The 24,073-nt window shown below is 41.0% G+C and overlaps 1 long non-coding RNA gene across 1 annotated transcript; it reads left to right on the forward strand.

The window, feature by feature from the left end:
• The first annotated feature begins 18,481 nt into the window (after positions 1-18,481).
• LOC122035234 lies at positions 18,482-18,774 on the forward strand. Its single transcript, XR_006126935.1, has 3 exons — positions 18,482-18,505; positions 18,585-18,673; positions 18,758-18,774. It is a non-coding gene; the product is annotated as an uncharacterized LOC122035234 (long non-coding RNA).
• The last annotated feature ends 5,299 nt before the right edge of the window (positions 18,775-24,073 follow it).

A 24,073-nucleotide genomic window follows, 5' to 3' on the forward strand; every position in this document is an offset into this window, starting at 1 on the left:
ATCCAAAATTTAATTTAAAAGAACACATGGTAGCTAGGAAAAGGTTCAGACCTTTGTACAAAATTTTTGTACAGTGAAACCTCTAGGTTTTCCGAGTAGCAACCAACAATTGGTATCAGAGCTAGGGTTTTGCCTCTGTGTATTTGGTATTAGTTTAATTATGCACATGTCATACATAATTTAGGCAGGTTAATAGTAGGATGTGCTAACTTTGTGGATGCAGGATCCAACTATTATGGCTTATAGTTATTATGTGTGTGATTGGACCCTTGGACATGTCAAGGGCATTTTATTGTGTGTGCATGATTGTATTATAAAATACAGCAGGAGCTGTATTTAGTTTTATTAGGATTTTTTTTTTGATCTAGTTACATGTACATTCCTTTTATGGAATATAGGATCGATGGATGTAAATTTTATTTTATGTTCGATCTAGTTTACATATACATTCCTTCGAGGAATATGGGATCAAAATGTAAAATTTTATTTATGTCGCGGATCGAATCTTGCAAAGTGTGGAACCTTCTAAGGACCAGAGGTGCAGCGGAACTAGGAGCAAGATGGATGCGACAGCTAGACCCGGTGGCAATGGGGATGACAACACACGGAGGACAACAAGAGATAAAAGCCATAATAATTGAAAATTAGATTTTCTATTTATTGCTTTTATATTGTGCTGTGTGTGCATGTTAGTTTACATATTTAGTAGGCTAACATAGTTAAAATTCCTCATTTATAAATAACTAAGTGGGAGAGGGATTTTTAAGTAAATCCCATGGTCTCCATTACTGGTTTGTAAGTGATGCAAACAAGCTTGCGCGTTGGCTCTGAGTGCCTTCCTCCATAACGGATGAGCTTGTTTGTGGATCACTAGAACAGACTTCCATTTTTGGATGACTATAGGAAGTTAATTAAGAGCGTGTGATCTTCCCCAACGGAAGGGGCATAATCTTATTAATGGACTTAGTGTCAAGTAATGGTATACACTTAGACACATCTAATAGTATCCTCCCCATCGGAGTCACTACTATTATTTGTGTGACCAAATGATACCAACTATTAATTTTATTTGTCAAAAAGTTAGGTTGACAAGATAATAAAATTAATGGGTTAAAACCCTCCTTTTACAAATGTTGAATTTGTATACGACCACACTAACGTGACATGCAAAATTCACGGTGTTTGAGGTGTTGGTGAATTTAAATAATATTGTTTGAGGAATCAATATTTTTTAAAATTCAAAAGTTTTTGACCAAATATTTGATCAAAGACAGATCAACTATTAATTTTATTCGTCATAAAGTAAAGTTGACGAGATAATAAAATTAATGAATAAAATCTCCTCTTCGATTTTGTATACGTCCACACTATCGTGGCATACAAAATTCATGGGGATTTTTAAGGAGTTGATCTTGACCAAGTATTTTTGTGATTCTTAGGATTTAAAATGTTTGTCAATCCCCTAGTAGTCATACTATAAGAAAGACTTAGTAATCCCAATTGTAATGATTGGAAATAGGACTTGGACATTAAGGTAGACTGTCTTCTTAGAACTAAGAACAATATAGGTGTATTTAATTCATTAGTTGAAACATGTTTAGTGGTGTTATCTACCAGCACCTGAAGTGTAGATACAGATGTCATTAATCATGTCCGCAATTCATTGCAGGGTTCCAGGAAACCCGGCAACTAAATGAAAATTAAAACACCGTCTACATGGGCACTACTGTAAAAATGGTAGCTGTTGCAGTGGGAGATGTTTTGATAAGAATAAAACATGGATTTTTGAGTAATTGTCTTTACGCACCAAGTTTAGAAAGAACTAGTTTTCAGTTTCTAAACTATTCAAAGAACTTGATATTCTGTCTCTTTTAATAACAAAGTTGTTATTAAGAAAAAGAGGGAAGTTATCTGTTCTGGTACGTTGGTTGGTAATTTATAAATCCAATAACTCTCACGATGCAACAAATGGAAATTAGTAACACATCTTCTAATTTTAAGAGAAAGTAACCTTCGAAAATGAACCAATTATATCTTTTGCTTCTAAGGCTAGGTTATATTAACTTGAGTATGATTCATTGGTAGCTGATGAACTTTTGGGTTCATTAGTAGTGGAAATCTTTCCAACCTACGAGTCTTACTTGGAAGGAAAAATAACCAAGAAGCTTTTAAGTCTAAGGGGTATGGAGTCAAAGATATATTGGAATTGGTTCATTCTGATTTGTGTGATCCTATGAGCATCCAGGCAAGAGGTTGTTTCAAATATTTCATCTATTTTATAGACAACTATTTGAGAAACGGATATATTTATTTGATGTGCCGTAAGTCTAAGTGCTTTGATTAGTTCAAAGAGTACGAGGCTGATATGGAGAAACGACAAAGTAAAAGTATCAAGACACTACGGTAAGATCGTAGTGGCAAGTACCTCTTGGGAGAATTTAGGAGTCATTTATCAGAAGTAGGGATTCAATCCCAACTAATTGCACCTGGTACACCCCAACAGAATGGTGTAGGAAAAGGAAGGTATAAGACTCTTATGGAAATAAGTAGATTGATGAGTTATTAAGAATATTATCAAAATCATTTTAAGGATATACTCTGGAAATGGGAGTGAATATAGTACCTTCTAAAGTCAGAACTCTCTACTCATATAGAATTGCTGAATAGGCGTAAGCCTATTTTGAGTCCAGCACATATACGTAAGAGAGACAATGATAAGTTGGACAGAATTCACTTGTTTGTGGGTTATCCTAGTGAAATGAAAGTAAGTTTATAGTCTTAAATCGAAGGTCATTGTTAGCATCAATGACCGATTTTAGAAAAGGACTATGTAATAAACCATGTGCCCATAAGAAAATTTGTTCTTAAGGAAGTAATAAAAGGCATGTCTAATCTAGTACCAACTGTACAAGATGAGATACCACAAGAAATCGCAACACGTATCACAAATGATACACAATTGCGGAAAGTGTCTTGTCGTAGTGGGAGGGTTGTTAGGCAACCTAAAAGATTCATGTTGGAGTTTTGGACTCGATCCCTGGAGGACATGAACCCGATCTCCGGACATATGAAGAAACACTCCAAGATAAAGATGCAACATCTTGGCAAAGAGTAATGAATAATGTAATTAGAATATATGTATTCTAATAAAACTGAAAGCTTGTAGAACCCAAATGGTATAAAAGCCTTTGGGTGTAAAAGGTCTATAATAGGAAAGAGGATAGAAAGGAAGGTAGTAACTTTCAAAGCAAGGCTGATGAAAAAGGAAACTTTTCACCGGTAGCCATGCTTAAGTCTATCCGGATTCTTTTATCTATTTGGCAAGTGGATGTCAAGACAGCATTCCTTAATGGAAGTCTTGATGAAAGCATCCATATAAAGCAACCAAAAGGGTTCATTGCAGGGCTAAGAGCATCTTGTGTAAGCTCAATCAGTCCATGGACCGAGGCAAAGCTTCAAGGTCTTGGAACATCCGGTTTATCAAAGTAATTGACCTATGGATTTATTGAGTAAACGAATAAGTCTTGTGTATACAAAAGGTGTGATGGAAACGTGGTGGTATTTTGTACTATACGTAGATAACATTTTGGTAGTTGAAACAATATCAAAATGTTGTGAAGTAAGGGTATGGTTGTCCAAATAATTCGATATAAAGGACTTGGGAGAATGTATATATTTTGAGATCAAAGTAATAAGGGATCGAAAGAAAAAATATATTTTACTTATCCCAAGCTTGATACATCGAAAAATCCTTGCTCGTTTTAAGCATGCAAAACTCCTCAAAAGGTTTCTTACCTTTTAAGCATGGAGTGTCTTTATCTAAAGAGATGTCCCCGATGACATTAAAGGAGATTGAGGACATGAGGCGTTCTTTATGCTTTGGCAGTTAGACAACCTAATGTATGCTATGCACGAGATCCGAATCTGTTTTGCCAAGGGCATAGTTAGCAGATATCAAAGTAACCCTAGACAAGGACATGGACTGTCGTAAAGCATATATTAAAGTACCTTAGAGGCGCTAGAGATTATATGCTAGCTTACAAGGCAGTTAATTTGGTCCTAGTGGGTTGCATGGATTTTGGCTTCTAATCGGATAGGAATAATAATAAGTCAACCTCGGGGTTTTGTGTTTACTTTAGGAGGTAAAGTCATAACTATGGAAGAGTGATAAGCATAGGTGTTTTTCTGGACTCCACCATAGAAGCTTAGTATATGGCAAGCCTCTGAGGTAGCCATAAAAGCTGAATGACTCAATAACCTCAAGATAGACTTAGATATGATTTCTGGTTTGTCCAAAGATTGTTACAATTTAATGTAATAATGTTGGTGCAGTAGCAAACTCGAAGAAACCAAAAATCTATAATGCAAGTAAATACAATAGAGCGCAAGTACCACCCAATACGAGAAATCGTATAAACGAGGAGAAGTTGTTGCTGCCTAGATTGCATCAGGTGATGACCTATAGATCCTTTCACTAAGGTCCTTAAGGCAAGAGCTTTTGATGGGCATGTTGAAGGGTTGGGAATCAGATGTATGGCAGCAGATATGGCAGCTTAGTCTTTTAGTATAAGTGGGAGATTGTTAGAGTGTATACTAAAAGCCTAGCTTTTGGTATAAACATTTATCTAGAAATAAGAATCACATTGGTCAAATGTCTACATTTATGATAAATGTAGTTGCTCAATTAATTTATATTGTAGATAACATGGTGTGTGGTGTCACATACAGAAGATGAAGTTATCAGTACCTTATAAATTATAAACAGTAGCTCACGACCAAAATGGAAAGGAACAAACCATTGGAAGGTCGTAGTGTAATTATGTATTAGTTTATCTTAACTATATAATTACACTAGTACACTTAGAGTGTATTGAGTAGGACCATTAGAGGTCGTTTCTTTTATTCTGACTTTATAAAGGAACAAAGACCTCAGTTATTATGGAAGTGTGTGCTCTTAATCCTAATATAATAACAAGCACATATATTTGATATTTATTTCTTTAATTTATCAATGGGTGAGATTTAGTTCAATAAATCAATAAGCCTGATAAGTTGGGAAATGATATCACTTATAGTGTGTGTTGTTGATTATAGAAGGAAACTGTGTCCTAGTGATCTAGGTTGAGAATGTCCCCAAGAGGAGCTCATAAGGATTGTCATGTTAAACCCTGCAGGTGGACTTAGTCCGACATGACGATGAAGTTGAGTGGTACTACTCTTGGAGCTAGATATTAATTAAGCGAGTTGTCAGTAACTTACTTAATTAGTGGACATTTGTTATCTTAAACACAGGGAGACTAACACACTCATAATAAGAAGGAGCCCAAAATGTAATTTGGGATTGGTGCGGTAGTTCAATAATAGTTCTTTAGTGGAATGAATTATTATTGATGAAATTAAGTTGTGTGTTCGGGGCGAACACGGGATGCTTAATTTCATCGGGAGACCACTATCGTAGCCTCTAGTATATAGAGATTTATACCCACCGCATACCCGCCTTCTTACCCATCCAATGGGGCCGGCCAAGCTAGCTTGGAACCCAACCTAGGGCCGGCCAAGATCAAGTGGATGAGTCATGTAGGTGGCTGGCCAAAGCTTGGGTCCCAAGCTTAGGTGGCCGACCACTAGAATATTAAAAAGGATTTTTATTAAAAATATTTCTTATGTGGATATCATGATTTTAAAAGAGAGTTTAAAAATTAAAAATTTCCTTTTATAACTTTCTACAAAAGATTAAGAGAAGAGATTAATCTCTTTCCTTATTTGTAGTTTAAAAGGATGGTTTTAATTTTTGGTAAAAACTTTCCTTATTTGTAAATCATCTACATGTTTAAAAGAGAGTTTAAAATTTGAAATCTTTCCTTATTTGTTGTTTAAAGGAGGATTTTAAATTTTAAGAAAACTTTCCTTTTTAACCATGTTCATGATTTAAAAGAGAGTTTAAAATTAAATATTCTCTTTTATAAGTTTCTACAAAAGATTAAGAAAAGATTTGATATCTTTCCTTATTTGTAGATTAAAAGAGATTTTAATTTTTAGAGATAACTTTCTTTTTATCCACATGTTAAAAGAAAGATTTTAATTTATTAAATTTCCTTTTTTATAAACCAATCATGAAGGGATAAAATTATTGGAGAAATTTATAAATTTCCGGAAACAAATAAGGAAGTTTTAATTGGTGTTTAAAATTTTATTTGCTTGGAAGTTTATTGTTGTGGCCGGCCATTGAATTTTGAAAAGAAAAAATTGTTTTAATTAAATAAATTTTCCTTTTCATTGGCTAAAGAATTAAGGAAGTTTTTATTAAATTTTCCTTATTTGCCAAGACCAAGGATTATAAAAGAGGGGGTAGAGAAGGCTTCAAGGCTAACGACTCTATTTTATTTTTCTCCCTCTTTTCCTTGGTGGTGTGGCCGGCCCTATTTCTCTCCTCTCCTCTTGTTGGCCGAAACTTATCTCTTGGTGGAGCTTTTGTTAGTGGCCGGATCAAGGAAGGAGAAGAAGGAGAGAAAACAAGCCTCGTTTCTAGCATCCCTTGGAGCATGGTGGTGGTGGCCGAACCTATTCATCCTAGAAGATGTTTTGATGGCCGAAACTTGCAAGGAAGAAGAAGGTGATTGGTGGTTTCTCATCTCGGAAGATCGTTGCCCACACAACGTCCGAGGTTAGAAGAGGAATACGGTAGAAGATCAAGAGGTCTTTCTAAAAGGTATAACTAGTAATTTTTCTTTCCGCATCATACTAGTTATTTTTGGAAATAATACCAAATACAAGAGGCATACGATTCTAGAGTTTCGAATTTATTTTCGATATAGTGTTCTTTTGTTTTTCTTTCCCTTGTGATTTGATTGTTCTTTTCGGTTAACCTAAAGTTATTTTAGGAAATTAAATATTATCTTTCCATAAAAGGTTTTGTCTAGTCGGTGGTGGTTGCTCCCATATCCAAGAAGGCCGTGTGCCTCGCCACGTCAGTACTGGGAACCAATCATGGAAATTAATATTTAATGGAATTAATAACTTAAGGTGATTTGGGTCGAACGTGTTAAGTTCCGCAGGAGATCCAAGTCAAAACCTAAAAGAACAAATAGATTAAGTTTTGGATCAAACGTGTTAAGTTCCGCAGGCGATCCAAAATTTAATTTAAAAGAACACATGGTAGCTAGGAAAAGGTTCAGACCTTTGTACACAATTTTTGTACAGTGGAACCTCTAGGTTTTCCGAGTAGCAACCAACAGACCGTTGACGTAGACTAGGGTTTAAGGTCGCCACTCGACCGTTGGGGAAGACGAGGGTTTAAGGTCGCCGCTCGACCGTTGGTGAAGACGAGGGTTTAAGGTCGCCGCTCGACCGTTGGTGAAAACAAGGGTTTAAGGTCACCGCTCGACCATTGACGTAAACCAGGGTTTAAGGTCACTGCTCAACCGTTGACGTAGACCAGGGTTTAAGGTCGCCACTCGACCATTGGGGAAGACGCATCTCAAGAGTGACATTTTTCGCTTTTATTCATATTTTCCCTACGTTCAGGAAACATACAAAAATACTTGTATTCACTGGCGCACCTCTCATCCGGCCCTGTAGAGTTGGAGATGATTCGCGCTCCACGGCTGCTCTGCCTTCTTCTTTGGTTCTCGATCGGCCGTAATTAATATGACGGCCCCCGTCCGGCTTGGGTGAATTTGGATTTCCTCCTTTTCTTCGTAAACCAACCCATGAACCTTCTTAGTGACGGCGTTCACCGCCAAGCGCGGATTCTTCCGAGCGCTCCTTGCTTCAGACTTGACCATCTCAACATAGCATCGTCGAGCAGCCATCTGATCACCTTTGACTTCGCCCACCCGGTCGTCCATCGGGAACTTGATCTTTTGGCAATAGGTAGACACCACCGCCCGAAACTCGTTGAGGGTCGGTCGGCCAAAGATGATGTTATAGGCAGACGGTGTGTCCACCACGATGAAGTTCGTGGTCCTGGTTCTCTTCAGTGGCTCTTCCTCGAGCAAGATGACCAATCGTGCCTGTCCAAGCGACAGTACCTCGTTGCCCGTGAAGCCATAGAGAGGGGTCGTCATGGGCAACAACTCACTTTGATCAATTTGTAATTGATTAAATGTCTTCTTGAAGATGATGTTCATTGAACTCCTTGTATCAACAAAGGTTCAATGAATAGTGTAATTAGCAATTATCGCCTGGATGATCAGCGCATCGTCGTGAGGGATCTTCACTCCCTCCAGATTGCTAGGGCCAAAGCTGATCTCAGGCCCTTCGACTTTCTCCCTGCTGCATCCCACGGCATGGATCTCCAGTCGCCGAGCGTACGACTTCCTGGCTCTGTTGGAGTCACCGCTGGTCCGCCCACCGACGATCATGCCTATTTCTCCTCAGGCGGCGTTGCTTCTGTTTTCTTCTTCCAGAGCGGAGAGTCTATTTCGCTCGGGCATGACTCGGGAAGGATTGGCATTATCCCTCCCTGGTGTCGATCGTGCTGCTCAGGCGCTCTTCTTTCGTCCTCTCGTCGCCCAACAGATCATTGTCTATGTCGCTGATCGGGAGTTGGAGATCGACGGTGGTATCCTTTCAGCACCAGTCAGCTATCGATCGGTGTCAGACGGTAGCAATCACATGTGTTGTGCATCACCAGCTGGTGAATGGAGTAGAACATTGGCGTCCATACCTTGCCTCTTGTCGTCTTCTGCCGGCTGGAGGCCACATGCTGCACGGCATGTGTCCTGGCCTCTTGGCGTGATCGCACTCCCTCCGCTCTCGGCCCCTTGGGCGGTTGGTGGCTGCTTGTCGGTCACTGCTCGGGCGTCGGCGCGGGTTCGGCCGACATTTCCTTCTTCCTTGCTGCTTGGACTTCTTCCATATTGATGTACTCATTGGCTTTCCTAAGCAGGTGGTCGAAGTCCTTGGGCGGCTTCCGGATGAGTGATCAGAAGAACTCTCCTTCAACTAGCTCTCGAGTGAAAGCATTCATCATCGTCTCGAATGAGATCGAGGGGATATTCATAACTACTTGATTGAAATGTTTGATATACGCTCTGAGTGCTTCCTTGGGCCCCTCCTTTAAGGCAAACAGGCCGATGCTCATCTTCTGATAACGTTGGCTACTAGCGAAATAGTGTTGGAACATAGCTCGGAAGTTCTTGAAGCTACGTGTTGGGTTGTTCGACAGTCTTCAGAACCAACACTGCGTCGAGCCAGAGAAAGTAGTGAGAAAGACTCGGCATTTCACCTCGTTTGTGTATTGGTGCAGCATGACCGCATTATCAAACTTATCCAGATGATCGTGAGTGTCATTCATCCCGTTGTATTTCCTGATCGCTAGTGGGGTATAGTGCCTGGGTAGAGGGTCACTCAAGATCGCCTGAGAGAACTGCAATTGATCCTCTCGGTGATGCGTGACTTCTAGGCGTCTTTCCTTTGCGTGCATCCTGAACGGAGCGTCGTTCGAAGATGACCCCCTCTCCTGGTGTGCCTGAGTTATTTCTGAGGGGGTTTGGAACAAAGCGCGAAAAAATGGGATGGGCGCAGGTGGAGCTTCACCTTGCGTGCCAGTCGACCCTCTATTCTGCCCCCATATGGAAACGAACTTCGGTTGATCTTCCAGTCCCACTTGTCCTCTTGTTGCCGATGTCGCCGGCTGTTGTACTAGCCGATCGGCTAGTACCTGCTGTTGCTGCTGCTTGAACATCTTTGCCGCTCGGGCTTACATGAGCATGTCGAGCTCCTCTTTGGTGAGTGTTAGGGTGGTGAGTCATCCAGCATCCTCCATCTTCTCAACTCGGATGAAGGTTAAGTTCCCACAGACGGTGCCAAATATGATCCTGTCCGAAAGTCGATGAGATGGAAAGCTGGGGATGTGACGCTTCCGCTGACCACCTATAGACTCTGCTCGGACCTGTAACACAGATTACGTCAGTGCCGAGACAGGGAAGGGTTTCCAGTGTTGACCCTCTGACGCTCAAGTCAGTCACCGGCGACGAAGTAGAAGGCGGAGCAAAATGAACAGTAACGAGAATAGTGTCTATCACGTATTACGTTTTGTGTCTTACGTACCTCTGCCGATGCTTGAACCCCCCTTTATATAGGGCTCCTGTAGCGTGTATGTGTAAAATACCGGAAAAATGACGAATATTAATAAGGGAATTTTTCGGAATTTTTGGACATTTTTCGGGAATTTTTCGGAGCTCGTACGGACGAGTTGACGGGGATAAAAACGGGGCCCGGAAAAGCCTATTCGGGTTACCCCATTTAAGTGAGAAAAAGTTGATTTTTTTACTTTTTCTTTTTAAATTCCTTTTCTTTATTCTCCTCACCGAAAACTCTTCTCCCTACCCGAGCCTTCTCCTCTTCTTCTCTCACGCCCGACGCCGGCCCTAACCGCCGGCCGGCGGTCTCTTCCTCCCCGAAACCCGAAGCCATTGCCTCTTCCCTTCTTCTCTCCCCCGCGCGTGCCTGCCGAGCCTCACCCGACGACTCCACAGCCCGACGGCTGTGCCCTAATCGCCGACGCACCCCTCGGTGCCCTAGCCACCCGGCGCCGCCGATCGCCTTCTTCTCTTTTTCCCTCGCTGTGGAGATTCCGGAGCCACCACAGCCGACGGCCGAGCCTCTCTGCCGATTGGGTCGTGCCCTAGTACTGCCGGCCTCCCCTGTGATCTTGCGCCGCCGTTGTCACCCACAACCGACTGGAACAGTGTGTCCACCCCGCCGAGCCTAGTTCTTCCTCTGTGTGCCACTGCTGAGAGCGAGCAGTATCGAGTCATGCCCTAGACTTGGTTCACCGCCGCTCTAGCGAGTTGGTCTTCAACCAAAGGCAAAACTCCAAGCTCTAGTGGCTTCACCGTGACCTATGCCTCACCATCGGATCTTCCTGCTTCACCACTAGCTGTCGACAGAGAGAAAACAAGAAGGTATCGGGTAAGTAAGGTTTATTGGATTTGGATTTCAGATTTGGTACAGGATGTTGTGCTCACCGGGTGGATGTCTGTGGTTGTAGAATCAGTGTAGCTCCGGCCAAGAATTTGCGACAGTAGGTATTTTCAGCTAGCAATTTCCAGCAGCAACCTTCCTGCTGTGAGGATTGAGGTAAGGTGTAGCTTGGTTGGAAATTCTGTATGTTTAAGAATGTGGATTAATTACTGTTTTGGTTTGTTCGTTTTGTTCCAGCAGCAATTTATCTTTGCTGGCTGTAAACAATCATAATTGGGTAACAACTTTGTGACTTCCAGCAGCGGTTGAATTGAGGTAAAGTTTATGGTTTTGATCTTTGTGTTAGATTATTGCTAGTTGTGTTAGCAATAATTATTGATTTAGGTTTAGAAGTTGTATAGCGGTGTAGTTGGGGTTAATGAAACTAACCCTAACTGGTCAGTGGATTAGAAATTAGTTTATCTATTTGTTTATAATTAAATTAGTTAAACTGTGGGATTTAACACAGGACTTTGACGCGAGACGAGTATCTCGGAGTCAGATTGGACCTTTCTATTTTCGGAGGCGGGTACTTTTGACTTATGTCATTTGATATGCTTAGTAATTAAATTAACATGTTGTATTAATTGTGTTTCTTATCTGTTTCGGTTAATCACTACCCAAATCTTACATGCTTGATTGATTGATTGGTTTTGCATCTCAGGTATATTTTACCTGTTTATACATGCTTATAGGGGTAGTGATATACCATGTTTCACCATGTTCAGGACCTAGGTTTTATACCTTCTGTATACCTTTGGATTGTTTTGGATTCGTTGACCTTTGATGCATTTTTATATATATGTGGATTAGGTCAGGATATTCTTGTGGTTAGTGCCATGCACCATTTGCATGATTGCATGCTGTGCGATAGTCCGCTCCATTATTGTTGAGCACATCGCCAGCTACATGGATCTCGCACACCACCACTGGTTAGTGGTCGATTCAGCCGAGTGTGTTGCAGGGACTCTGTTAGCACCGCTTGGTCCGCTCATGGGTAGTGTGACACAACGTGTTATCCGGCAGGATTCCTCCCCGTCTTTGAGTACCGGAGTTGAGAGCATCGCCCCCATCTATGATTTGGGGTAGGAGGATAGGTGTACTCGACAAGATCCCGTCCACCGGTCACTCATCGGGAGTAGTGACGACAGAGTGCACTGTTGTCACCCTACCCACTCGGCCTCACTTTTGTATGAGATGATCGTCCGGGGTGACCAGGAACGCATCATTGGCATCATATGCATGATGCATTTATTGCTTGTGTTTGTGTCTGCTGCATATTGTTTGGATACCTATGTTTGACATGCACTGATTTCCTTATCCCTCTGACCGTTGACCTTATACTGGGACCGTTAGTACAGATTCTCTCGTTTATTTCGGATGCATTCTTATCTTTTATTAGGAGACCGTATCGCATGATTAGTGCTAGGTGTTGTTTCTTTACTTTGCATATCAACTATCCCCGAGTGTTGGACTCACCCCGCCCCCATTGTTGATATTTTCAGGTTGATCTTGTCGAGGGAGTTCGTCGCTAGTCCTCCTTTGACGTAGCTGCCGGGTCCTGACCTCGTGATATGTTTGGTTTTCTTTGGTTTCTTTCTGTTCTAGACTGTTTAACTCGTTATATTCTGGATTTATTTGCTTATGGACATGATATAGATTTTATTATATCGATGGATTTGGATTTGGTTTTATTCTACTACATGCCTGCCTGGAAGAGGTGAGTTCGTTGGTTTTGAGCTTTACGAGTGTAGTTGAGTAGGGTGGTTTTGAGTCGAGTATTATTACTGGTGGTTGTGTCAGCCAGAAGGTATATATAAACTGCGTGGTGATTGATTTTTATTATTGTTATGATTCCAGCCGTACTGTGGTCGAGTATTTAGTGCTTGTAGAAATTTTTGATTGTCCGCCGTACAGGAGATGCTTCCGAAATTTTCGGACGGGACTCTTCCGGGCGTGACAATTTAGTGGTATCGGAGCACGTTATACGATCTTTGTTTCGTATTTTTGATGTTTGGGATAACCCGATACCAATTTATTTATTTGGTATCGAGCGCCAAGTTTGGCGATACTTGTTGGATTTTGTATTATGGATTTTGAGATTTATCCGATACAATTCATTGGTATCGAGCGGTTATGATATCCGCTGGTGTTCGAGATTTATCTGACACCGTTGGTATTCGGATATTTGGTTAGCCGTTTGCTCATGAGTCAAACCGGCATTTTCGGATTTTCGATATGGTTATGTTTCGGATTTTCGTTTCGGATTTATATGGATTTCCGGCGATTTTCTTGTTCGGAATTTTGAGGTCAGAAGTTGGGGACTGGACAGCGATGGAACATCTCCAGACGCCAAATAGGTATGATGTTTATTTTATGATAGTTAAGACAGGTAATAGCATTCTTTATTTAGTACCTGTCTGGTTGCTGTAGCACATATTACTTGTGATGGGTTAGCCATTGAGGATGGTTGACCTTAATAGAGATAAAGGATTATAATCTCTGGTGATATTTCTTATCATACCATCAGTAGTGTTAGCTTCTGTTACTACTTGTAGGAGATGGAGGCACATACTAGCCTCTGCTATTGTTAGCTGGGTAGTGGATGATACCTACATATTCCTGTTGACTTAGCCAGGAGAGTTTTATACTCATATCTTTTGGATATTAGGGTACCAGGTACGATGGAAATTGATCATTGGGGGTTACCATGTTTGATCATTGTTGAGAATGATTTGAGGTTGAGGGATATTGTGAGATCAGATAGTATGATATGTTGATTTCTAATGATTTATGAGAGTAAATGTTATGTGGTTGTCTGATGATCAATTACTAGATATTTGTTTTGATGATCTATTAGTGGATAACTATTTTGATGATTTATATTTGGGTTGTCATTGATGGTGACATAGTGAGTGTCATTTATGATATTCACAGGTTTGATGATTATGGTTGGTGATCAGATTATAAATTGGGTGCTGGAGAGTTTACGGTTGAATGTGCCTAAGAGATTTTAATAAATCTGGTTGGTTATGGATAGTTAACAGGATGAAAAAAAATTGATATATGCTTCCTCTGATATGGGAATATGTGGATAAATAATGATTGATGTTTTGAATGCTAACTTGCCCTCATGGGGAGTAGAGATTTATTCATCTGATATAGTGTGGGCTGATGTTTTTGAGGATGAAGATGAGAGTGTCTTGATGTTCTTAAATTCTGATTTTATTTGGGTCGTACACATTTATACATATGATATTATGTGGTTGGATATACCTTAGTTGCTTGTGGAGGATTAAGGTATTCTTGATTAGTTAGTAGATGAATGATTTAGTTTTGTTGGTTGATCAGTAGAGGATTGCCATGATCTATTTTTAGAGGTTCGAACCTTTAGCTTATTTGTGCTTAGTTATGTATCTAGAGCACCTTTGAGTACATGTTTTGTACTGACGTGGGAATGACTGATTTAGTCAGAAATCATTTTCAGCTTGGATAGTTTATAAAGGATCGATGTATCCTATTCCATGAAGACTTTGACCGTGAACTGTATATACCTGGTGGGATAACTTAGAGGGTGCATTGGAATATGCGACCCCGCTGATGTAAGGAAGTGTAGAGCTAATTGCTTAACACTTATGGGATACAATCGTTACTAGTGTAAACTGGAAGAGTACATTTGGATTTATGATGATAAAATTTTTCCCATTGGATATAGTCTTGGTAGTGTATGACATTGACTGGCAATGTTATACCACGGTGTGTATATTTTTCTTGTCCGATACCAGTTTCCTTTGAACCTAGAGCAGGGTTGTTACTGGATGATTAGGCTGCTTTATTTTAGGTTGTTTTTGATTGATGTATTCATGCTTGATACATATGCATGAATTTTGTTTAGATATACCGGTAACCCATGAGTGTTGGTAGCATAAGGTTGGTCTCTTTGATTGAGCTGGTATGCTGATTTTGCATATATATCATGATTGTTTTGGGTTGTAGGAGTCCTGTGGTAGACTGTCCATTTGCAAGTAGTATATGTATCCATGTTCTGATATGATTTGAAGGTTCCTTGTGGATCATAGATATGTAGTTCGGTGTATGTATCTGGAGGTATTATTGAAGATAGCTTGTTGATTAAATCCGAGATGTAGTATAAGTACATCGGTGGTGTTTTGATGGAGGCATTTTGTCGATTTAATCTGAGTTGTGATATGTACATATGTGTTTGGTGTGGTATCGATGTAACTTTTTGATTATGTTTGATTTGTGAGTGCACCTGAGTTTAGTATGCTTTATTGGAAGTATATGTTGGTTATACTCTTGGCATAGGTGAAGATATGTCATGTGAGTGTTGTTTGTGGTGTATTGTTGATTTTACCTACATTGATTTTGCACACGTGTTCGGTATGTATTGTTGGAGGTATCATACTGAATATACCTGAGTTGTGAGTATGTTTGGTGTAAATAATTGGAGGATTTTGTTGATCATACATATGTTGTGTGAGCATGTGTGCTAGGTGTATACATTGGTAGCAGTATGATGATTTTACTTATACTGAATGCAGAATATGGAGTGACTGCATTATGTCATTTGTTGAATTAACCCATCAACTAATTTTCCTATCAGTGGATGACCCACTAGGATGCTGATAGAATTGATGATGGATTTGATTAGTTACTAGGTTGTTATATCCTAGGCTAACCACAGCGAATTGTGGTAGAGAGATCTTGTACAGTCTCTAGCTTGATAGTTAGGTGTCTTGGGGTACTTAGGTATTGTTTTGTGGTGGAGCGTTGCTCCCACATATCACGGATTGTTGGTAGCGGAGCATTGCTCCTATATTATTTGCAGATACATATTTCAGATTATTTGTGGTGGAGTGTTGCTCCCACATATTGAGGATTTCTTGTGGTAGAGCGTTGCTCCCACATATGTGGTGTTTTCTGTGATGGAGCGTTGCTCTCACACTGGAGGATCTATGCTTAGAGGATTTATATCGTTGATGATTATATTACAGATTTATTGTCAGGGATGTTATGGTTAAGAAGGTTTGTGATACAGACATTATGTATCTTGGTTTTATCATTAAGGCTTGCAGAACCTTAGATGTTTTCAGAGACTGGATGATTTTGGTATTCCCAGGATGTTTGGATCGGTTTACATTGTCTTTGTTGACGATATTGTGATTTATTTTGGATCCACGGTGAGTCACGCACATCATCTTTGCATAGTCCTAGAGATGTTTCGATGGAAATGTCTAGATGTGAAGATCAGTAGTGTGTATTTTGGTTGTCTTTTGTGAGATGTTTGAGCCACACATCACCAATAGAGGTATACCGTGGTTCCACATGAGATCGAGATTGTTACCGTCGGGAGTAGACGGAGTCAATAGAAGAGGCTTGCAACCTCCTTTGTTTGGCCGATATTTCCTGAGATACGTTGAGGGTTTCTCACGGATTGCTATGCTACCTACACGCCTGATCATGAAATGCATGAAGTTTACTTGGATTGAGAATTGCAAGATCAGCTTCTAGGAGCTGAAGCGGAGACTAGTGTCGGCTTCGATTTTTGATTTTTACCTTCTGGAGAGGACGGATTTGTCCTCTACACCGACGCGTTTCTACAGGGTATGGGTGCTGTTCTGGTGCAGCACGGTAGAGTATTCTTATATGTTTCTCGATAGTTGAGGGAGTCTGAGAAGAAAATACTCAGTTCATGATCTGGAGTTGGCCGCTATTATTTTTGCCCTGAAGATTTGTCGGCAGTACCTGTATGATGTTACATTGAGATTCTCACTGACCATCGGAGTCTCAAATATCTGTTCACTCAGAAGGAACTTAATCTTCGACCGAGGAGATAGATGGAGTTCCTGAAGGATTATGATTGTACCATTAGCTATCACCTAGGAAAAGCTAATGTGGTTACCGATGCACTTAGCTAGAGGTCCAGAGGGACTTTAGCTTGCCACCGAATTGTGGTCATAGATTTGATTCAGGATTTCTCTGAGTTAGACATTGAGGAGCAGGGACATACAGAGCAGGGTATTCTTGTTACCATAGTTGCTCAGTCGTCGATCAGGACGAGAATCCGAGAGACCCAGTTGTTGGGACCTCATAGGGCTCAACGTGAGGCAGAGTTGGTCCGTATTATCAGACGGAGGATGTCAAAAGCATAAGACTGCCAGAAGAGTTATGCTGACCCGAGTCGGAGACACCTTGAGTTCTCCATTTGCGGCTATATATTTCTGCGAGTTTCGCCCACGAAAGGGGTGAAGAGATTTGACCTCAGAGGTAAGCCAGCTCCGCGGTACATTGGACCTTTCCAGATCTCGGAAAGGATTGGAGCAGTAGCTTACAGATTGGCACTACCACCGTCCCTATCAGATGTGCACGATGTATTCCACGTATCGATGCTGAGGAGATACGTGCCCGACCCGACACATGTGCTGGCAGATATTCCAGTTCCCTTTCAGCCTTATGCTACTTATGAGGAGGTTCCGGTATGGATTCTTGACCGGAAAGAGCGTCAGTTGCGGAACAAGACTATCCGGCTGGTTAAAGTCGGATGGCAGCATCATTCGGATGAAGAGGCTACTTGGGAGCTCGAGGATACGATCCGAGCTCGATACCCCCATCTTTTCACTTGAGGTATGTGATTTTGTTTACCGTTCAGCATTTATTATTGTTATTTGTTACAGATGGTAGATAACGAAATTGGGGACCAAATTTTTATTAGTGGGGAGAATGTAAAATAAAAAATGACGAATATTAATAAGGGAATTTTGAATTTTGGACATTTTAATTAGCTCGTACGGACGAGTTGACGGGGATAAAAACGGGGCCCGGAAAAGCCTATTCGGGCTACCCCATTTAAGTGAGAAAAAGTTGATTTTTTTTACTTTTTCTTTTTAAATTCCTTTTCTTTATTCTCCTCACCGAAAACTCTTCTCCCTACCCGAGCCTTCTCCTCTTCTTCTCTCACGCCCGACGCCGGCCCTAACCGCCGGCCGGCGGTCTCTTCCTCCCCGAAACCCGAAGCCATTGCCTCTTCCCTTCTTCTCTCCCCCGCGTGTGCCTGCCGCGCCTCCCCCGACGACTCCACAGCCCGACGGCTGTGCCCTAATCGCCGACGCACCCCTCGGTGCCCTAGCCACCCGGCGCCGCCGATCGCCTTCTTCTCTTTTTCCCTCGCTGTGGAGATTCCGGAGCCACCACAGCCGACGGCCGAGCCTCTCTGCCGATTGGGTCGTGCCCTAGTACTGCCGGCCTCCCCTGTGATCTTGCGCCGCCGTTGTCACCCACAGCCGACTGGAACAGTGTGTCCACCCCGCCGAGCCTAGTTCTTCCTCTGTGTGCCACTGCCGAGAGCGAGCAGTATCGAGTCATGCCCTAGACTTGGTTCACCGCCGCTCTAGCGAGTTGGTCTTCAACCAAAGGCAAAACTCCAAGCTCTAGTGGCTTCACCGTGACCTATGCCTCACCATCGGATCTTCCTGCTTCACCACTAGCTGTCGACAGAGAGAAAACAAGAAGGTATCGGGTAAGTAAGGTTTATTGGATTTGGATTTCAGATTTGGTACAGGATGTTGTGCTCACCGGGTGGATGTCTGTGGTTGTAGAATCAGTGTAGCTCCGGCCAAGAATTTGCGACAGTAGGTATTTTCAGCTAGCAATTTCCAGCAGCAACCTCCCTGCTGTGAGGATTGAGGTAAGGTGTAGCTTGGTTGGAAATTCTGTATGTTTAAGAATGTGGATTAATTACTGTTTTGGTTTGTTCGTTTTGTTCCAGTAGCAATTTATCTTTGCTGGCTGTAAACAATCATAATTGGGTAACAACTTTGTGACTTCCAGCAGCGGTTGAATTGAGGTAAAGTTTATGGTTTTGATCTTTGTGTTAGATTATTGCTAGTTGTGTTAGCAATAATTATTGATTTAGGTTTAGAAGTTGTATAGCGGTGTAGTTGGGGTTAATGAAACTAACCCTAACTGGTCAGTGGATTAGAAATTAGTTTATCTATTTGTTTATAATTAAATTAGTTAAACTGTGGGATTTAACACAGGACTTTGACGCGAGACGAGTATCTCGGAGTCAGATTGGACCTTTCTATTTTCGGAGGCGGGTACTTTTGACTTATGTCATTTGATATGCTTAGTAATTAAATTAACATGTTGTATTAATTGTGTTTCTTATCTGTTTCGGTTAATCACTACCCAAATCTTACATGCTTGATTGATTGATTGGTTTTGCATCTCAGGTATATTTTACCTGTTTATACATGCTTATAGGGGTAGTGATATGTCATGCTTGACCATGTTCAGGACCTAGGTTTTATACCTTCTGTATACCTTTGGATTGTTTTGGATTCGTTGACCTTTGATGCATTTTTATATATATGTGGATTAGGTCAGGATATTCTTGTGGTTAGTGCCATGCACCATTTGCATGATTGCATGCTGTGCGATAGTCCGCTCCATTATTGTGAGCACATCGCCATTACATGGATCTGCACACACCACCACTCATGGGTTAGTGGTCGATTCAGGCTGAGTGTGTTGCAGCAGGGACTCTGTTAGGCACCGTTGGTCCGCTCATGGGTAGTGTGACACAACGTGTTATCCGGCAGGGATTCCTCCCCGTCTTTGAGTACCGGGAGTTGAGAGCATTGCGCTCCCCCATCTATGATTTGGGGTAGGAGGATAGGTGTACTCAAAGATCCCGTCCACTCGGTCACTCATCGGGAGTAGTGACGACGAGTGCACGGTGTCACCCCTACCCACTCGGCCTCACTTTTGTATGAGATGATCGTCGGGGTGACCAGGGTGACCAGGACTTATCATTATCAGTGTTTGCATGTGTGTTTGATTGTGGTCATTTCGCTTGCATTACCTAATCTTTTGAGAATTGGCGATAACAACAACATCATGACCAAGCCTTATCCACTCGGTGGTGTTGACTATCTTTGAGAATTGAACATAATGATAATAGCAAATTTTGGTAGCAAGAGAACAACTTTATGGTTTCAGAACTCTTGCCGAAAATTCTTGATCTGTGTAGGATTGAGTTTTACTTTCATTTCATTAACAGTTGATATTATGAATGTAGGTGTTTATGAACATCCTGCAAGCATTTACAGGGATATGTTTGGTTTCTTTTGGTTTCTACTGTTATGTTTGAACTCGTTATATTCTGGATTTATTTGCTTATGGACATGATATAGATTTTATTATATCGATGGATTTGGATTTGGTTTTTATTCTACTACATGCCTGCCTGGATGGCAGAAGAGGTGAGTTCGGCGGTTTTGAGCTTTACGAGTGTAGTTGAGTAGGGTGGTTTTTGAGTCAGAGTATTATTACTGCGTGGTTGTGTCAGCCAGAGGCTGAATATATATATAAACTGCGTGGTGATTGATTTTTATTATTGTTATGATTCCAGCCGCCTGTGGCTGAGTATTTAGTGCTTGTAGAAAATTTTTGATTGTCCGCCGTACAGGGGAGATGCTGCCGAAATTTTCTCGGACAGGGACTCTTCTGGGGGCGTGACAGTATGCACGCTCTCCAAGGTGAGCATGCTTCCCAAAGTTTTCCCTGAAAAGGCTTGTCAATAAAGTGTCTCTGACACAGTACCTCAACGGGCCGAGCATATCTATGAAGTGACAGTGGAAGTTTCCGCCGTACGATTTTCTGATTGCCCATGCCTGGTGTCAGCGACATTAACTCCCAAAAGGATGTCGATGTATCCCAGAGAGTATGCTGCTAGGCCGAGCAGGTTGGCTGCTAGGCCGAAACTTCGCTGTTCCTGTGTCTCGTCCACTCGACCGAAACTCTACTATGTTTGTCTCGCGTTCACTCGGCCGAAGTTCCACTCTGCTTATGCCACGTCCTGCTGCTTGGTTGAGCGCGGTAGCTGCTCGACAAAAGTTCCGCTCTGCCAATGTCAAGTCCTGCTGCCTGGCCGAGCGGGGTAGCCGCTCGACAGAAGTTCCGCTCTACCAATGTCAAGTCCTACTACCTGGCCGAGCGAGGTAGCCACTCGGCCCGGCTTCTTCACATTGACTCCTTCTCCGTCCGACGCCCCCTACTCAATTGACTGTCAGTTGTTTGACACCTCCCCGTGTCAACGGCGAGGTCGGATCATACCCTTCTCCCTCCGGTCGGGGCATGATCGCCCAATCGACTGATAATGTCTTAACGTTGACTTGATCGCTTAAACGACCGATGTTATCCCAACATTGACCGCATTGACTTTGACCTCCCCCATGGTAGCTATCCTCCACGGGGTAGGGCTCCTTATTACCGCATCATGAATCAAGAGCTGTAAATAAATCAAGCGTTTATGAACAAGATTAGTGTTTGACTTGATAAGAACTTATTTATATTCGTTCAATATACACAAAATTAATTAAACAGATAAGTTTGAACATATATGTGTTCAACTCGTTAACGTTCGTGAATTTAGTGAATGTTCGTAAACAATATTCATAAATTATATTTATTAATAAAACTCTTATCAATATGCTAAATAAATAATAAAATAAAATAAATAAATTTGAATTATCAACTTCAATAACCAATCAAACAACTAAAAATTTTAAACAATCAAATAAGCTTAAATTGAGAGTCGATAACATCTAAATGAACCAAACTTGAACTAAGTTCAAACTAAGCTTGAATTGAAAGCTCAATAACATCTAAACGAACCAAACTCAAGTCAAACTTTAAACAAACTTAAGCTCATAAAAAATAAACTAAGCCAAACTTAAACAATCATTTCAAAAACTTTGTTCATTTTAAACTCAGTTTGGCTCGGTTATCTTATCAAACAAGCTTGAACACCCCAAAACTCGAGACCAGATCTCTTGGTCCACGAAAAAGTAGACCAGGGGATGGTCCTGTTAAGTATTGAACGAAAAAAGAAAATCCAACCCATACCTACCCACGTGCACCCCCTGCCTCTTCCTTTTTCTTCCTCTTTTCTTCTCTTCCCCACCGAAGCTTGCAACCCCTTTCTCTTCTTCTTCTCTTCTCTTCTCCAATGGCAACAAGCTTCCCCTTCCTTGCTGTCCTACTTCTCGGCAACACCATTGAACCTCGTTTGAGTTTGCCGGAGCTCGCCGGACCACTAGCTAAGAGGGGAAAACGAAGCCCTAGTTGCTGCCCTATTTTCTAACCAAGCACAGCAGCCGTCAAAACTAGCTGTGGCCTTCGCCCGAGCTTGCCGAGACAACTGGTGAAAACGAAAAAGGTTTCCTCTCCCCTTACTATTCCAGCAGTCGTCCTCTCTATTTTCATCCTTCCCCAACTAACATTGTTGCCTTTCTTCTCCTCTAACAACTAAGAGCAGCAACCCTAGTTACTCCCTCCTTTTTCCCCCACCAACAACAACATTTTGCTGCCTTTTGTTTCTCCAACAGCAACCCTAGTTGTTGTCCTTTTCTTGGCAACACCGTCGGAGTTCGCCGGAGCTTGCTTAAGCTAGCTAAGACAGCTAGCGACGAAGGGAAGACAACCCAAGTTGCTGCCCTCTTTTTCCAGCAACCATAGTAACCTATATTTGTATAACTATTTTCAAATGGGAATTAAAATAATATTACAAGTAGCAAAATGGGTTAAAATAATAAAATCGAGGAGGGTAAATAATTAATATTATTTCTTGTTCATATGTGGGTTTATACTGGGATTATTATGGGAGAGGTTGTTTTAAAAATTAAATAAATATTCTTAATTACTCTTCTGTTGATACCTATCTTTTGACTTGCTTGACCTTCTATATATACTCCATGTTTTTGATCTTCTATCTGTTGATACTTACAACTTTTTATATATAAACCCTAGGATGATAAATTAAAAGACTTGATACGAAAATGTTAATTCATTTGATATGACAAGAGAACAATTATGATAAATGGATAAAATATAATTCTTAAAGTGAAATAAGAAAGATGGTAAATGAAGAATATTAAAAAGTGAAAATTATGAGCCTAGTTTTATATCAGAGCTTTATATTGGAGTACTGGACCACCCACATGTTATTGTAATTTTCCGGTGGCCCGCGGTCTAGAGGACCTGACCGTACACCCGAGGCATGGTGGCGTGATGTAGCCCTCGGTCAGTGTTTATTATGTCTTCCACCGGTGAGGTCTGATAGCTCGTACGTCAGATAATGTATGCGATAATCTTATACTTTGAGGAGACTTTTAGCCTATCCATGTGATATTCCACTATGATAATATTTACTCCAACGATTGACTTTTTAGTTGATTTATCAGATGTAGACCATTGATATACATGCTGATGTTACCATGATAACTCGTATATCGATTGATTAAATAATAAGATTGGAGAATTGATTTTAATTGATGATAATAAGGTGAAGATCTTAAACTCTAATATAAAAATATTACTTAATTATAGATAACGATAACCGAACATGATTATACATATATATGTATAAATGGAGAACTTTAAGAATAACCTAAAGTTGTAACGACAGATTATGATTTACTCTACTTCTTTGACTTCTTAAACAGGATTAAATTCATGCACATTTTTCTTGAATATTCACTTAACCATTTGACTAATTGTCTACATTCCTTGGCCTCCTGTTTTGTAGACACAGGGAGCCTTTTGATATTATAGTTGGTTCCGACTTTACATAGAGTTGCTAAGAAATCTCGATGTATTAATTCCTGATTTGTTTTACTTTTATTTCGTTGTATTCACATTTTATAATTTTATTTCAAATGTCGTCTATCTATATAGTTTTATGGTCTACAAAAACTATATATATATATATATATATATATATATTTCCTGATTATTTTGTTTAAATGGTTCTTAGGATTTCTTATATTATATTGTCACTGAGTGGGGTACCGAGAACTATATCCCCAGGGCGTGACAGGTCCACTCCCAATTGCGGCCAGATCGTAATTGCGATTCGGACGTAATCGGTTGCGATCCCTTAATGGGTTCACCGTTCCCACCAAATTATAATTTGAGTCAGAACGGACGACCAGAGGTCGGAACGGACAGCCAGAGGTCGTCCCTTGCTCAGCGCCCGACAACTTGAACACTTGCCTACTTTCGATGGCCTCCGACCGTCAGC

This window comes from Zingiber officinale, chromosome 11B (assembly GCF_018446385.1).
Source record: "Zingiber officinale cultivar Zhangliang chromosome 11B, Zo_v1.1, whole genome shotgun sequence".
Classification (NCBI taxonomy): Eukaryota; Viridiplantae; Streptophyta; class Magnoliopsida; order Zingiberales; family Zingiberaceae; genus Zingiber; species Zingiber officinale.